Raw genomic sequence first — 16,108 nt, 5'->3', positions numbered from 1 at the left:
CCATGTGTATCCAGGACAGATATCCACCCAACAGCCAGCGTGGAGAAGGCAGCCTGCACAGGTGAGACTGGCCCTGCAGATCAGAGAGGATCCTGTCTGGAGGCCTCTGGCAGGAGCCTTCCGTTGCCAACCCCAGTCACAGCACGCCATCTCCAAGCGGCACAGGAAGCCAGCTATACACCCAGTAGCCAGCGTGGAGGAGTCAGCACAGCCTGCATCCAGAGTTTATCAGGGCCACAGCTACATACCCAAATACAGCTACAAGAGAGTGGGTCTCAGCCTCCATCTTTGCTCCTGTAACTGTGTAACAGATTGGTAGGCAGGGTTCACCAGAGTAGAGGATCACTTGGGACACACCTCACCAGGACTCTACCTGTACCCAGGAACTCGCCAGCACCATAGCAATTTGTGCCAGGACAAAGCAGGGTACCCAGGGAGGGGCAAGCTCCAGCCAGTGATAGCAGGCTCAACTAACACCAGAGATAACCAGATGACAAAAGGCAAATGTAGGACTGTTACTAACAGAAATCAAGGCAATATGGCAGCATCTGAACCCAATTCTCCAACAACAGCAAGTCCTGGATACCGCAACACACCAGAAAAACAAGATGTGGATTTAAAATCACATCTCATGATGCTATTAGAGGATTACAAGAAGGACATAAATAAATCTCTTAAAGAAATACAGGAGAACATGAATAAGGTAGAAGCCTTTACAAAGGAAACACATAAATCACTTAAAGAAATTCAGGAGAATATGGGTCAAAAGATAGGAGCCAATAAAGAGGAAATGAAAAAATCACTTAAAGAAATACAGGAGAACTTGGGTCAACAGGCAGAAGTCATGAAAGAGGAAACACAAAAATCTCTTAAAGAATTACAGGAAAACACAAACAAGTGAAGGAACTGAGCAAAACCATCCAGGATCTAAAAACAGAAGTAGAAACATCTAAGAAATCACAAAGGGAGACAATTTTGGAGATAGAAAACCTTGGGACGAAATCAGGGGTCATAGTTGCAAATATCAACAACAGAATATAAGAGATAGAAGAAAGAATATCAGATGCTGAATATACCATAGAAACCATTTGACTCAACAGTCAAAGAAAATGCAAAATGTAAAAAGCTTGAAACCCAAAACATCTAGGAAATCCAGGACACAATGAGAAGACCAAACCTAAGGATTATAGGTATAGATGAGAGTGAAGATACCTTCAACAAAATTATGGAAGAAAACTTCCCTCACCCAAGGAGAGAGATGCCATGAATATACAAGAAGCCTACAGAACTCCAAACAGACAGGACCAGAACAAAAATACCTTCCATCGCATAATAACCAAGACCGGAATTTAGAAACAAAGAATATTAAAAGCAGTAAGAGAAAAAGGGCAAGTATCATATAAAGGAAGACCTATCAGATTTACACGAGACTTCTCACCAGAGACCATGAAAGCTAGAAGATCCTGGGCAGATCTCATCCAAACTCTAAGAGAACACAAATACCAGCCAAAGCTACTATACCCAGAAAGATTCTCAATCACCATAGATGGAGAAACCAAGTTATTCCATGATAAAACCAAATTTACACAATACCTTTTCACAAACCCAGCCCTACAAAGGATAATAAGGGGAAAACACCAATACAAGGAGGGAAACTATACTCTGGAAAAAGCAGGATAATAACTTACTTTCATCAAACTCAAAAGAAGATGACCACACAAGTATAAAATTAACATCAAAAATGATAGGAAGCAATAATCACTACTTCTTAATATCTCTTAACATTAATGGACTCAATTCCCCAATAAAAAGACATAGACTAACAGACTGGATACATAAACAGGACCCTACATTTTGCTGTGTACAGGAAACACTCAATGTCAAAGACAAACACTACCTCAGAGTAAAAGGCTGGAAGACAATTTCCCAATCAAATGGTCTCAGGAAACAAGTTGGAGTAGCCATTCTAAATCAGATAAAATTGACTTTAAACCTAAAGTCATCAAAAGAGACATGGAAAGACACTTCTTACTGGTCAAAAGAAAAATCTACCATGGAGAACTCTCAGTTTTGAGCATCTATGCCCACAATATATTAAGGCACTCCCATTTGTAAACGAAGCCTTACTAAAGCTTCAAGCACACATCACACCCAACACAATAATTGTGGGTGACTTAAACACCGCACTCTCTTCAAGAGACAGATCAGAAAAACACAAACTAAACAGGGACACAGTGAAACTACCAAGTTTTGAACCAAATAGATTTAACAGATATCTACAGAACATCTCATTGTAAATCAAAAGAATATACCTACTTCTCAGCACTTGAGGGTACCTTCTCCAAAATCGACCATATAATTAGTCACAAGACAGACCTCAACAGATATAAGAAGATCAACCTAATTTTATGCCTCCTATCAGATCACTATGGAGTAAGAGTGGTCTTCATTAGCAACAAAAACAACAGAAAGCTCACATACACATGGATGCTGAACAACACTCTACTCAATGATCTTCCTTGGTCAAGGAAGAAATAAAAAAAGAAATCAAAGACTTTAAGAATTTAATGAAAATGAAGACACAACATACCCAAATCTATGGGACACAATGAAAGCAGTGAGTGATAAGAGGAAAACTCATAGTCCTGAGCTCCTCCAAAAAGAAACTGTAGAGAGCTTACAATAGCAGCTTAATGGCACACCTGAAAGCCCTGGAACAAAAGAAACAAATTCACCCAGGAGGAGTAGAAGACAGGAAATCATCCAAATCAAGGATGACATAAATCAAGTAGAAACAAAGAGAACCATACAAAGAATCAACAAAACCAGGAGCTGGTTCTTTGAGAAAATCAACAAGATACATAAACCCTTAGCCAGACTAACCAGAGGGCACAGAGATAGTATCAAAATTAACAAAATTAGAAATGAAAAAGGAGATATAACAACAGAAACTGAGGAAATTCAAAAAATCATCAGATCCTACTACAAAAGCCTATACTCAACACAACTGTAGAATCTGGAGGAAATGGACAATTTCCTAGACAGATAACAAATACCAAAATTAAATCATGATTAAATAGATCATCTAAACAGTCCCATAACACCTAAAGAAATAGAAGGGGTCATTGAAAGACTTCCAACCAAAAAAAAAAAAAAAAAAAAAAAAAAAAGCACAGGTTTAGTGCAGAATTCTATCAGACCTTCAAAGAATACCCAATACCATTACTCTTCAAACTATTCCACCAAATAGAAAAAGAAGGAACACTACCCAACTCATTTTATGAAGCCACAATTACACTGATACCAAAACCACACAAAGACTCAACAAAGAAAGAAAACTTCAGAACAATTTCCTTTCTGAATATGGATGCAAAAATATTCAATAAAATTCTTGCTAACCGAATCCAAGAATACATCAAAATGATCATTCACCATGATCATGTAGGCTTTATCCCAGAGATGCAGGTATGGTTCAATATATGGAAATCCGTTAATGCAATCCGCTACATAAACAAACTCAAAGAAAGAAAACTACATGGCCATTTCATTAGATTCTGAAAAAGCATTTGCCAAAATTCAGCCTCCTTTCATGTTAAAAGTCTTGGAAAGAACAGGAATTCAAGGCCCATACCTAAACATCGTTAAAGCAATATACAGCAAACCAGTAGCCAACATCAAACTAAATGGAGAGAAACTTGAAGCAATGCCACTAAAATCAGGGACTAGACAAGGCTGCCCCCTCTCTCCATATCTTTTCAATATAGTACTTTAAGTTCTAGCTAGAACAATTAGACAACACAAGGGGGCCAAAGCGATACAAATTGGAAAGGAAGAAGTCAAACTATCACTATTTGCAGAAGATAGGATAGTATACTTAAGCGACCCCAAAAAGTCCACCAGAGAACTCCTACAGCTGATAAACAACTTTTGGCATGATGGCCATTTGTACTATATTAATTCTGCCAATCCACAGCATGGGAGATCTTTCCATTTTCTGAGGTCTGTCATAATCAACAAAGTGGCTGGTTATAAAATCAACTCAAGCAAATCAGTAGCCTTCCTATACTCAAAGGATAAGCAGGCTGAGAAAGAAATTAGGGAAGTGGCACCCTTCACAATAGCCATAAACAATATAAAGTACCTTGGGGTGATTCTAACCAAACAAGTGAAAAATCTGTATGACAAAAACTTTAGGTCTTTGAAGAAGGAAATCAAAGAAGACCTCAGAAAATGGAAAGATCTCCCATGCTCTGGATTGGCAGGATTAATATAGTACAAATGGCCAGCATGCCAAAAGCAATATACAGATTCAGTGAAATCCCCATCAAAATCCCAACTCAGTTCTTCATAGAGTTAGAAAGAGCAATTCTCAAATTCATCTGGAATAATAAAAAAATCCAGGATAGCCAAACTATTCTCAACAGTAAAAGAACTTCTGGCGGAATCAGTATCCCAGACTTCAAGCAATACTACAGAGCAATAGTGTTAAAAACTGCATGGTTTTGGTACAGTGACAGGCAGGTGGATCAATGGAATAGAATTGAAGACCCAGAAATGAACCCACACACCTATGGTCACTTGATCTTCGACAAAGAAGCTAAAATCATCCAGTGGAAAAAAGATAGCCTTTTTAACAAATGGTGCTGGTTCAACTGGAGGTCAGCATGCAGAAGAATGCGAATTGATCCATTCTTATCTCCATGTACTTAACTTCACTCCAAGTGGATCAAGGACCTCCATGTAAAACCAGACACACTGAAACTAATAGAAAAGAAACTGGGGAAGACCCTTGAGCACATGGGCATAGGGGAAAATTTCCTGAACAGAACACCAATAGCTTATGCTCTAAGAACAAGAATTGACAAATGTGACCTCATAAATTACCGAGTTTCTCATAAATTACAGAGGACACTGTCAAAAGAACAAAACAGCCACCAACAAATTGGGAAAAGATCTTCACCAACCCTACATCCGACAGAGTGCTAATGTCCAATATATACAAGGAATTCAAGAAGTTAGACTTCAGAGAGCCAAATAACCCTATTAAAAATGGGCACAGAGCTAAACAAAGAGTTTTCACCTGAAGAACTTCAAATGGCTGAGAAGCACCTTAAGAAATGTTCAACATCATTAGTCATTAGGGAAATGCAAATCAAAACAACCCTGAGATTTCACCTTACACCAGTCAGAATGGCTAAGATTAAAAACTCAGGAGACAGCAAGTGTTGGCGAGGATGTGGAGAAAGAGGAATACTCTCCACTGTTGGTGGGATTGCAAGCTGGTGCAACTACTCTGGAAATCAGTCTGGCGGTTCCTCAGAAAACTGGGCATGAGGACCACACTTCCGGAGGACCCTGCAATACCACTCCTGGGCATATACCTGGAGGATTCCCCAGTATGCAATAAGGACACATGCTCCACTATGTTCATAGCAGCCTTATTTATAATAGCCAGAAGCTGGGAAGACCCCAGCTCAATGGAGGAATGGATAAAGAAAATGTGATATATTTACACAATGAAATACTACTCAGCAATTAAAAACAATGAATTCATGAAATTCTTAGGCAAATGGAACTGGAAAATATCATCCTAAGTGAGGTAACCCATTCACATAAGAACACACATGGAATGCAGTCACTTATAAGTGGATATTAGCCCAGAAGCTCTGAATAATCAAGACACAATTCACATATCAAATCATTCCCAAGAAGAAGGAAGGAGAGGGCCCTGGCCCTGGAAAGGCTTGATGCAGCAATGTAGGGGAATACCAGGACAGAGAATTGGGAGGGGATTGATTGGGGAATTGGTAAGGGGAAGAGGGCTTATGGGAATTGTGGGGAGGGGCAACCAGGAAAGGGAAAATCATTTGGAATATAAACAAAGAATATCGAAAATAAAAAAAAAAGGAATGCTGTGAAGCTAATTGAGCAATAAACTTGATCAAAGAATTGTGTTGTATAAAACTAGGGTCCATTAACATAACTGACAATATCTAAATCAGGTGGCAGCTTACTAAATCCCACAGTTCCCTCTGGGTAACAGGGAAGAGACATTGTAAACCCGCAGAACAGACACATGTAACAAAGGTGTGTTACTTTTTAACAGAGAGCATGGGATTAGTTATAGCAACATCTGGAAGGAAGAATACTTACTTCATGCCATGCCCAAAGACATGTTACAGGTAGACTGTGGGCCAAAATGTGTACAGCAAAGTAAGAAAGCAGTAAGATGACAAAGTGGACAGCCTCTAACTCTGCAGTGAGAGGACTAATTGCCAGAATAAAAAAATAAAGTAAAAGCAGCTGGAGAGATGGTTCAGTCAGCAGACAAAGTGCTTGCTGCCTAATCATGTTCAGACGCCTAGAGCCTATGTAATAGTTGAGAGTCATGGTATATGCCTTCAACTCCAGAGCTGCAGGAGGCAGCAGGGCCAGGAAGATACTTTGGGTTGGTGGATAGAAAATGCAATCAAAACCTCAACAAAGTACCCGATGTGTAACAATATAAATGTATACACTAATTTAATGCAGTGGCTATTTTTCTTATTCTTAGCTAGTTCCCAAATGACAACACAGAGAGACCAAGATTTATTTTCAACTTAAAGTACAATATAATTTGATTTGGATCCTCTAATCTAATCTGGCTACCTCCCAGCCAAAATCACCGAGATTCTTGCATTTTTATATTAGTCTTACTCTTTGGGCTTCAGGTGTGTTTTTGACCCCCTTCCTCATGACCCACTTCTCTTTTCCTCTTTCTTTCCATCCTCCCCGGGTTGACAGAACTCCCACCCTATTCTCCCCATTGCCTAGTTATTGGCTTTTCTAGGTTTCATTGACAAGGGAGAGAATATGTGGTGAGCATTGCTTACACAGACTTGAGACAGGAGATTCTTGAGGTAAGCATTACAGTGTCATGCCATTGAAACCAGATAGGGGGATAGAGAAATCAGCATTTGAATAATACAAGGGTAAACTTCACACAGTGCACAATAACATGTCTATACTCCTGCATTCTGGGGTGCATGGTATCAAACAAGACAGGTGTTGGTGGGATATGGAGAAATTAGAATGCTATTGGTGGGAATGTAAAATTATGCAGCCACTAGAAAAACAGCATTGAAGTTCTTAAGATTATTGAAAAATAAAACTAGCATGATACAATCCTATTTCTAGCTATGTCTTCAAAGGAATTGAAACCACAATGTTAAAGAGACATCTACATGCTCATGTTTACTGTAGCACAAGTTTTAGTCATGGTAAGGAAGTAGTCTCCATGTTCATGGATAAAGATCACACACACACACACACACACACACACACACACACACACACTGAAATATTTTGGACCTTGAAAAATACATGGATGAACTTAGAAGGCATTAAGCTGAAGTTGAAACTTTAGGGTTCTTTGGAAGGTCATTTGTGTTGGACAATGTTTTGCTGAGGCAGACACACATGAAGGAGTGTTTCCTGAAGCAGACACAGGAGAAAGGATGTTCTGATAAAGCAAGCATGTGAAAGGACATGTGATGAAGGATCTTTGCTAATGACACTCATGTATTGGTCTGCCTTTCATTGTGTAGTCGATCTGCATTTGTCTGGACTCCATAGAGAGAACTGCATCCAAAATTAACACCAAAACCAAAACAAAACAAAAAACAAAAAACAAAAAAAGCCCCCCAAACCAAAAAACCCTTCTGGTGGTATGCCACAGTTTCTTGCTGCTTCCATGGACGCTGGCTGATTGACAGAGTGATATGAGCTTAGACAGACATACATGTTGAGACAAGACCCATGGAAGATACATGATGTTTGGAGAGTATAAATAGGACTCGGTAGAGCAGGACAGAGGCTGAGCTAGGCCTGCTTATAGAGCTAGCTGTATAACACTTGATGGTCTTCACTGATATTCACTTCTCTGAGATAGGCACTGGGCCAACTTAGATCTAAGATCTGCCTCTCTGTAACATTCAAAACTATGAGTCACCAGTCAAAGCTCCCGCTTGCAGACTCATAAAATATCTGATTCCTCTTGGTGCTACCTCATCTTTTAAAAGGGAACCTGAGGCAGGTTCCAAGACATGAAGAAGCGGGTGACCCTGCGCATTCGCACTCCGAACATCACGGTGAAGGAGAGCCTTAGGAGGGCATGTAAAACCACCACAGAGTGTTCTTCCATCTCCACAAGGATGCTTCTGTGGTCCTCATTAGCAAAACTGACAAGAATTAGTTCCAGTGAAATATATGTATATATATATATGTATATATGTATATTTATGTAAGTAATTTATAATATATTTCATAGAATATATTATATATTACATATAATATATGATGTGCTATATATAATTACATACCATATATGTATTTTATACATTATTATACATTTTATATGATTACTTATAATATATATTGTATTACAAGCTATTTACTTATGTGGTCTAGGAACCAGGTCAAAGAATTATGTTGGTTTAATGGTATTTAATGTTGCCATAATTCTGAGAAAGATGTTTTATTGATAAATTGTCTAAACATCCTCAGGATTAAAATGGTGGGGTTAAGAATTACTGAACCTTTTGTATTTACCTAAAATGCCAACTACTTCTTAAGTGAAGTGCACTTTAAGCTAAGTAAAAATTACATATATCTCAATGTGGGCTAGACAGAATAATGACCAAATAAATGCCACTGAATTTGTTGATGTCATACAATTATGATTGTTTTTTACTTGCAATTCTATTAATGTTACTGTAATATGATAAAATATTTAAAATCAGACATTTAGTTCATGACTATATTAACTCTATTACTAAATTCTGATATGGATGGACTTGAGTTCTACAGTAAGAGCTCTTAGCATTATTCACATATAACCCACATCCCAGGAGTCCTTAGTTCCCCTGGTTCTTTCTTGTGTTTTTCTTAGACAAGCAGATCTTTCTACATTTAGGCAAGGATTGTGGTTGTCATGGAATGAGATTTTCAATGATAATATGCATATACATGTACAAACTGCACCTTCTGGTTTTCCTGGAATAAGACACCACCTTTCTGTAATGAGATTCTGTTGGCCACCTGTCTGCCACTAAATTACTAATTTCCCCCAATACTGGTTCTGCTTCAGTGGTGGATGACTATTCAGGAGAGCTTTGTGCCTGCAAAGGCTCTCAAGTGGCTGCACTGACATTTCTGTTTATTGTTTTCTCCATCAGCTTCAGTAATGGCCTATGCAAGGCTGACCTCTGTATGCTTTTCCCAAGAGCTCATGGGAGCACACAGACAACTGATTCAGGGAGGTTCTCAGACTTCTGTAGTAGGAGGAAGTACTGGATACTGAAATATGTTTCATGTAGGGGCAAGATAAAAAACCTTCCACACTGGCATTAGAAGTTCGTGACCTTGGGGCAGGTTACCTACATCATACCTGGTTTTTTTTTTTTTTTTTTTTTGTTTTTTTTTTGTTTTTTGTTTTTTGTCAAAAAGATAGTTTAATGAAATCCAGTTCTGTAGCCATCACTGAGCCTATGTTGGCTCCGGTTTGCCCTTCTGATTTCAAGTACCCAAGATGAAGCTTAATTTTCATCCAAGGAAAACAACAAAATACAAACATCATGTGGGCAGAAACAACCTTAAAATAGCCACTCAATAATTAACCCAGTCCTCAGAAACGAAAAGAATTTCATAATGACAGAAGGGAAAAGAACACTTTTCAATATCATCTCAATGGGCAGCTGAACGAAGCCCTTCTGACCTCCTTATGGTATCCAGCTGCACTGTTGGGATTTTTACAGCTCCACAGTTCTAGATGCATGGGGTCACCTAGGCCACAATCTGCTCAACAATCTAATCAACCATTCCCCATGGGACAGTGAGCTGCACAATTAGAAGAGAATGTGACAGTCACCAGTACATTTTTGTCCTGACTAACAGGTGGGAAGATTATTTTTTCAAGTCCAAGTATCTTGCAGTGGCTCTCTTTCCTAAATGTATTGTGATTAATATATAAAATATAAAATCAGGCTAACCTATAGGGTGACATCTTGGACAATTAAAGAAGAAAGAGCTTGTCTTAGCTCAGGGATCAAGGTACAATTCATCATGTGGGAAAGCTGAGGCAGTAGGAAGGAGCTTCAAACACCTAGTTACATCACACCAGAAGAGAGCAGTGGGAGGCTGCTAATGCTCAGTTCTTCTTCTCTACTTGTACAGCCAGAGTCCTAGCTAGGGAGTGGTGCCACCCGCAGTGGGCAGGTCTTCCCTCAACACAATCACGAAATGCCCCACGGACAAACCTGGAAGCCCGTCTATTGGTTGTTACTAGATTCTGTCAGGTGGACAGCTAACATTAACCTTTGTCAGATGTACAGTTTATTTATTTATTTTTTTAATATTTTTATTTTCTATATTCTTTGTTTTCATTCCAAATGATTTCCCCTTTCCCGGATCCCCCCTCCCCATATGTCCCATAAACCTTCTTCTCTCCATCCCTTCTCCAATCACCTCCCTCCTTTTTCTCTGTCCTTATATTCCCTTCCAATGCTAGGTCAATCCTTTCCAGGATCAGGACCCTCTCCATACTTCTTCATGGGAGCCATTTGTTATGCAATTTGTTCCTTGGGTATTCAGGGCTTCTGGGCTAATTAATATCCACTTATCAGAGATTGCATTCCATGTGTATTCTTTTGTGATTGGGTTACCTCACTTAGGATGATATTTTCCAGATCAAACCATTTGCCTAAAAATGTTGTGAATTGATTGTTTCTAATTGCTGAGTAGTATTCCATTGTGTAAATATACCACATTTTCTGTATCCATTCCTCCTTTGAGGGGCATCTGGGTTCTTTCCAGCTTCTGGCTATTATAAATAAGGCTGCTATGAACATAATGGAGCATGTGTCTTTATTGCATGCTGGGGAATCCTTTGGGTATGTGCCCAGGAGAGGTATAGCAGGGTCCTCCGGAAGTGTCATGTTCAGTTTTCTGAGGTTCTTATTATTCTTTAAGAATTCTATCAATTAATGTCAGTATTCTCTAGAGCAACATAACTTATAGAATGCATTCATATACAAGCATATGTACACACTGTATTTCTATCATCTATCTATCTATCTATCTATCTATCTATCTATCTATCTATCTATCAGGGGAGGAGATTCACTAGAATGGATTATAGGCTGTGGTCTGGCTAGTTCAACAATAGCTGTCTACTAGTCAAATGTCTAAGACTTTAGTAGTTGTTCAGTCCACAAGGCTGGATGTCTCAGTTAGTCTTCAGTATCAGCTAGAATCCTGAAGAAGTAGGCTCTAATGCCAGTGAAGGAATGGACATGAGAGCAAGAGCAGGGCAGGCAAAATGTTTTCTTCTTTCATATTTTTTTTATATAGGCTATCAGCAGAAGCTGTAGCCCAGATTAAAGGTGGATCTTCCCACCTCAAAAGATCTGGATTAAAAATGGTTCTTTCCACTTTAAATACTTTAGTTAACCAAGATATTCTATGATAAAACCAAATTGGAAAATGCCAACACGAAGAGGGAAACTACACCCTAGAATAGCAAGAAAGTAATCTTCTTCCAACAAACCCAAAAGAAGATATTCACATAAACATAAAAATAACATCAAAAATTAAAGGAAACAACAATCACTATTCCTTAATATCTCTTAATATCAATGGACTCAATTCCCCAATAAAAAGACATAGACTAATAGAAATATTTTTCATGTAAATTCTGATAAAATCTTCAATTTTATCAGAAAATGTTTGTAATTCCTCTTTCAATGAATTTAGTAGTGTTTTTTATTTCTACCATATTATCTGCATTATTTTTCATGATAATCTTTGATTTTAATGTGTTTTTCTATATATTTCTTCTATTTTATCAAAAATATTATTCCCTATAAATCTCTGATTTTACCACAAAATGTTTATAATTCCAGTTTCAATCAACTTAGAATTATTGTCATGCCTACCATTTTATCTGTATAATTTTTTCATGATAATCTTCAATTTTAATGTATTTTTCTATATATTTCTTCAATTTTATCAGAAATATTTTCCATGTAAATCTTCAACTTTATCAGAAAATGTTTATAATTCCACTTTCAATCAATTTAGGAATACTTTTATGCCTACTATTATTATATCTATAAAATATTTCCATGATAATCTTCAATTTTAACATGTTTTTCTACATTTTTCTACAATTTTATCAGAAATATTTTCCACGTAAATTTTGAATTCAATCATAAAATGTTTATACTTCCTTTTTCAGTTACTTTAGCAATGTTTTTTATGTCTACCACTTTATTATTTAACTTTACATGAAAATTGTCAATTTTAACGTGTTTTTCTATATGTCTCTTCTATTTTATTAGAAATATTTTCCATGTAAATCTTCAATTTTATCATAAAATGTTTTTACTTCCTTTTTCAATAAAAGAACATGCTTTTCAAAAAAATTTAAAAAAAAAAGGTCTTCCCACTTTAAATGCTTTACTTAATAACAAAAATCCCTCACAGGTTTACCTAGCCACTCGTGTTTTAGCTAATTCCAGATATAGTCAGACTGATAACCAAGAATCATGCCATCATAAGGTATAACTGTGCTTTTTAGCCACTGCAATTTATATTTTAAAAAATGTGTGTGTACACCTATGGCCACTTGATCCTCGACAAAGAGGCTGAAAACATCCAATGGAAAAAAGATAGCCTTTTCAACAAATGGTGCTGGTTCAACTGGAGGTCAGCATGCAGAAGAATGCGAATTGATCCATCCTTGTCTCCTCGTACTAAGCTCAAATCCAAATGGATCAAGGACCTCCACATAAAGCCAGACACTCTGAAGCTAATAGAAAAGAAACTGGGGAAGACCCTTGAGGACATCGGTACAGGGAGAAAGTTTCTGAACAGAACACCAATAGCGTATGCTCTAAGAGCAAGAATTGACAAATGGGACCTCATAAGGTTACAGAGTTTCTGTAAGGCAAAGGACACCATCAAGAGGACAGATCGGCAACCAACAAATTGGGAAAAGATCTTCACCAATCCTACATCAGATAGAGGGCTAATATCCAATATATATAAAGAACTCAAGAAGTTAGATTCCAGAAAACCGAACAACCCTATTAAAAAATGGGGTACAGAGTTAAACAAAGAATTCTCACCTGAAGAACTTCGGATGGCGGAGAAGCATCTTAAAAAATGCTCAACTTCATTAGTCATTAGGGAAATGCAAATCAAAACAACCCTAAGATTTCATCTTACACCAGTCAGAATGGCTAAGATTAAAAATTCAGGAGACAGCAGGTGTTGGAGAGGGTGCGGAGAAAGAGGAACACTCCTCCACTGCTGGTGGGGTTGCAAATTGGTACAACCACTCTGGGAAGCAGTCTGGCGGTTCCTCTGAAAACTGGGCACCTCACTTCCAGAAGATCCTGCTATACCACTCCTGGGCATATACCCAGAAGATTCCCCACCATGTAATAAGGATACATGCTCTACTATGTTCATAGCAGCCCTATTTATAATTGCCAGATGCTGGAAAGAACCCAGGTATCCCTCAACAGAAGAGTGGATGCAAAAAATGTGGTATATCTACACAATGGAGTACTATTCAGCCATTAGAAACAATGAATTCATGAAATTCTTAGGCAAATGGATGGAGCTAGAGAACATCATACTAAGTGAGGTAACCCAGACTCAAAAGGTGAATCATGGTATGCACTCACTAATAAGTGGTTATTAACCTAGAAAGCTGGAATACCCAAAACATAATCCACACATCAAATGAGATACAAGAAGAAAGCAGGAGTGGTCCCTGTTTCTGGAAAGACTCAGTGAAACAGTATTTGGCAAAACCAGAACGGGGAAGTGGGAAGGGGTGGGAGGGAGGACAGGGGAAGAGAAAGGGGCTTACGGGACTTTCGGGGAGTGGGGGGGGCTAGAAAAGGGGAAATCATTTGAAATGTAAATAAATTATATCGAATAAAAAATAACAATAAAAAAATGTGTGTGTATATGTGTATGTGTGTGCACATACATGAGAGAGAGGGGGGGAGAGAAAGAGGGGGGAGAGGGAGGGAGAGAGAAAGAGCATTTAGTAGGCAAGATGAAGGAGGGCTTCTCTACGGAAAGCTTCCCAATACCCCGAACACTTGGAAACTGAGTGCTATTGTCCCATGACACCTGTTTCTTCCTACCAGAAATACTGCCTGGCAGATAGGATTTGGGCAGAGAAGGCAGGAAGTGGCTGTGAGCCTTGTTCCAAGCAGAACAGTTCAGTCATTTACCTGAGAACATGAGCACATTAGCAGCACAAGCTGGCCTTCTGGAGGAATGGTGAAGCCCAAAGGGAATGGAACAGGCAGCTAAACATTTATTTCCATCGGAAGGTTTTCTTAAACCACAGCATGATACTGTTTGCGTCCATGAAAACTCTGAAAGTGTTCATGAGTTAAATACATGATATTTCCCCCCAAGTCAGCTTTGGATGTCAGACTACAAGGCAATGATAATTACTCCCCTGAGGCTGGAGAGTCCTGGCCTTGTCTACTAAGTGATGCTTATCCAACTCCATTGAGAAATTAGCTATCAGAAAGAGCTATATTGCGAATTCTGCCTAAGAGGTTCACATTCATTCCCCCGCCCACTCACAAAGCTCTGGCTAAGGGGTCATTGCATGATATTATGTGTGCATATTGACCATGGTTCAAGTCCTTCCTTTGCTCAAGACATGCACAGCCTAGCCAGAAATGTTCATATCTGAGATCTTGACATAGACAGAATCAATGCGCTGGCAGAGCTGAGCAGCCGCACTGATCCTTTATGAGACAGAAGAGCCCTGGCTACTTGGCAGGATCTACATTGCCTCACACTTGGGAACATGGCTACTGCTTGGCTGTGTATGGAAGTGGTCATACATGTGTTTGGTGTCTGTCTTGCTCATTGGTGCTGAATAATCACTACTGTTCTCTGAATGGGTGATCATGTACTTTTGAAGACAGTGAGAATCCTCACACCATACATAGCTCCTCAGGGAGGTGAGTGGGCGATCACATCAAAGTGCCTGCTGATACCAGCACAACTGCACAGGACGGGGTCACTGCTGCAAAACATCTGCATGGAGGTGGTGGGCTTGGCTTTAGCACGTTGGGATGGTGAAGGTATTATGAGATGGAGTACTATTCAGCCATTAGAAACAATGAATTCATGAAATTCTTAGGCAAATGGATGGAGCTGGAGAACATCATACTAAGTGAGGTAACCCAGACTCAAAAGATCAATCATGGTATGCACTCACTAATAAGTGGATATTAGCTTGGAAAACTGGAATATGCAAAACATAATCCACACATCAAATGAGGTACAAGAAGAACGGAGGAGTGGCCCCTAGTTCGGGAAAGACTCAGTGTAGCAGTATAAGACAAAACCAGAACAGGGAAGTGGGAAGGGATGGGTGGGAGAACAGAGGGAGGGAAGGGGGCGTATGTGACTTTTGGGGAGTGGGGAACCAGAAGAAGGGAAATCATTTGAAATGTAAATAAAAAATATATCGAATAAAATTTAAAAAAAAAGAAAAAAAGAAAGATCTGTTGTGCTCTCATGTGTCCTCCCCTTCTTTTTTTTTAATTTGATATATTTTTTTTATTTACATTTCAAATGATTTCTCCTTTTCTGGCTTCCCACTCCCCGAAAGTCCCATAAGCCCTCTTCCCTCCCCCTGTTCCCCCATCCACCCCTTCCCACTTCCCTGTTCTGGTTTTGCCCTATACTGCTACACTGAGTTTTTCCATAACCAGGGGCCACTCCTCCATTCTTCTTGTACCTCATTTGATGTGTGGATTATGTTTTGGGTATTCCAATTTTCTAGGCTAATATCTACTTATTAGTGAGTACATACTATGATTGATCTTTTGAGACTGGGTTACCTCATTTAGTATGATGTTCTCCAGCTCCATCTATTTGTCTAAGAAATTCATGTATTCATTGTTTCTAATGGCTAAATAGTATTCCATTGTGTATATATACCACATTTTTTTTGTATTCATTCCTCTGTTGAGGGATACTTGGGTTCTTTCCAGCTTCTGACTATTATAAATAGGGCTGC

This window comes from Apodemus sylvaticus, chromosome 13 (assembly GCF_947179515.1).
Source record: "Apodemus sylvaticus chromosome 13, mApoSyl1.1, whole genome shotgun sequence".
Classification (NCBI taxonomy): domain Eukaryota; kingdom Metazoa; phylum Chordata; class Mammalia; order Rodentia; family Muridae; genus Apodemus; species Apodemus sylvaticus.
The sequence above is the reverse complement of the archived record's forward strand: the minus strand, read 5'-3'. Positions refer to the sequence as shown.